This window comes from Otolemur garnettii, unplaced genomic scaffold, assembly GCF_000181295.1.
Source record: "Otolemur garnettii isolate 467f Iridium unplaced genomic scaffold, OtoGar3 scaffold00218, whole genome shotgun sequence".
In the NCBI taxonomy this organism is placed as follows: Eukaryota; Metazoa; Chordata; class Mammalia; order Primates; family Galagidae; genus Otolemur; species Otolemur garnettii.
In genome coordinates, this window is record NW_003852613.1 from 321,155 (window position 1) to 323,907 (window position 2,753).

Consider the following 2,753-nt stretch of genomic DNA (forward strand, 5'->3'; position numbering starts at 1 on the left):
GGGGGACAGCTTGAGGCTCTGTCTCAAAAAAAAAAAAAAAAAAAAGAATGACCTTTTGGGCCTGTGAACCTGGACCTCACAACCCTTGCAGTCACTCCTCCTCTCTTAAAATGCACCTCATAACTCTCTGAGAAACACAGGAAGAGGCCAGGCAGGCTGGCAGCCTGCAACAGCCAGCAGACACACTGCTTGCCCACCCAGCCACCACCCAGCCCTGTAGTGATGACACCAGCCGTGGCGGGTGTAGACCAGTGCTGTTACACCCAGCCCTGCAGTGACGACAGCCCCATAAGAGTGTCTAGGCAAGGCCTGCAGAACTGCCCAGGAGAGCCCAGCCCAGCCCAGCCCAGCCCACACTGCTAACCCAGGAGAATCAAGAGGAAATAAAATGCTATTTCAAGCCACTAAGTTATGAGTGTGTTCTGTTATGTAGCAAAGAATTACTAGATGTTCAGATTAGTAGCAAAGGGTTACTCCTTACTTAATGTGTTCCTATGAATGTGACACTATGCACAAGTATGTGACTAAGATGGCTTGACATGGGTAATTCTTAGCCTCTCTTGGGTTGAAAATTTGTGCCCTCACAGAGCATTGTAGCCACACACCCTAGCACTCTGGGAGGCTGAGGCGGGTGGATAGCTTGAGCTCACAACCAGCCTGAACAAAAATCAAGACCCCCTCTCTACTAAAAATGGAAAACGGAGGTAAGAGGATCACTTGAGCCCAAAGTGGAGGTTGCTGTGAGCTATGATGTGGCAGCACTCTACCCAGGGTTACAACTTGAGACTGTGTCTCAAAAATAAATAAGTGAATAAAAAATAAAAATAAGGGTGGCGCCCGTGGCTCAGTAAGTAGGGCACCAGCCCCATATACCGAGGGTGGGGGGTTCAAACCCAGCCCCAGCCAAACTGCAACAAAAAAATAGCCGGGCATTCTGGCAGGTGCCTGTAGTCCCAGCTACTCGGGAGGCTGAGGCAAGAGAATCGCTTAAGCCCAGGAGTGGGAGGTTGGTGTGAGCTGTGACGCCACAGCACTCTACCCACTCTACCAAGGGCAATAAAGTGAGACTCTGTCTCTACAAAAAATAGGTAAATAAATAAATAAAAATAAAAGGGAGGAGGCCAGCCACAGTGGCTCACACCTATAGTCCTAGCACTTTGGGAAGATGAGGCAGGATTGCTTAAGGTGAAAAGTTTGAGAACAGCCTAAGGAATATAGCAAGATCTGTCTTAACAACAAACAGAAAAATAAGCCAGGCATGGTCACATGTGCCTATAGACCCAGCTGCTTAAGAGGCTGAAACAGGAAGATCACTTGAGCCCAGAAGTTTGAGGATGCAGTGAGCTATGATGACACTACTGCACCCCAGTCTGAATGACAAAGCAAGACCCTATCTCAAAAAACAAAAGAGGAACTAGGGTCGTTCCAGGTATAATTAATTGAGATTGGGTCATACTGGAGCAGGCTGGGCCCTAATTCAGTGTGACTGGTGTCCTCCTAACAGGGAACTGGGCCACGGATACACCCAGGGAAAACTGTGTGGAGCCTGGAGTTCTGCTGCCACCAACAAGGGGTCACAGGTGCTGGAGGAGGCCTGCGTCCAAGCTTTTCAGCTGTCCAAGGAGGACGGCCCTCTGCCACCTGATCTTGGACTTCTAGTGCCCAGAACTGAGACCGTAGATGTCTGTTGTTTGTGGTACTCTGCCCTTGTGTTACAGCAAGGTGTCTGTCTGTAAGGGACCCAGCTACTCTTGTCATCCTCCAGTGGGACTCCACAGGTACAGAGAGGGATGGAAGGTCAGTCTGGGCCCACGTCTTGTGGCAGGAGGCTCCTACCACCCTAGGGATGGAGAGGCCAGCTTATGCAGGAGCCCCAGGGCAAGCAGTGGGATCAGGAGGGCACGGCCACAGCCATGGCACGGCCTTCATCTTGGCAGGAAGGGACCTGGGCCCTATGTCTGAGGCTTCACAAGAGTAGTACCGCAGTCAGGTTGGTTGTCTCAGAAAGACTCATTCTCCCAGAGTGGCCCAGGTGTGGGCATCACAGTGGGCACAGAGATGGGGAGATGGAAAGCCTGGGGCAGAGTCAATAGGCTTGGGACCCACTGGACGTCAGCTACTGCTCCCTGGACTGGCAGTGTGCCTCTCAAGTCCCTTCTTCCATTCCCCCACCTTTACCCCTCATCCACGGCTTTGGAGGGTCCCCAAGACCACATTACACCCCCACTGGGTAGGCAACATAACTATGATCCCCTTTTACAGATGGGAAAACCAACCAAGGCTCAGGTGCCCACCTGTACTCACCTGGGTTACAAGAGAGGAAGTGGAAAGGGGGCTTCTAGACATAGTGAGGGTGACACTGGCCCAAGCCACTGGTCTGCGGCCACAGATGGGCACAGGGTAGGGGATGCTCTTGTGGCCTCTCGGGCGTACTCCCTTCCTCTACACCTGACCATCACTACACAGGGTAACAGCTCTGCTTTTCCAAGTTTAATCTGTCTCGCAGGAAACCTGAGCCTTAGAAGGAATTTGAGAAGAGGTGTGGGCAGAGACCTCATCTCTAAAAAATAGCCAGGTGTTGTGGCAGTGCCTGTGGTCCCAGCTATCTGGGAGGCTGAGACAAGAGGATCTCTTGAGCTTTGGGAACTGAAAGCCCCCCAGCCTTGGTGACTTCAAGCCCCTCTGGGCCAAAGCCTGCTATATTTGAGCTCCACAGCTTTACCGGCCCCTCAGCCAGCCCCTCACACCTGCTG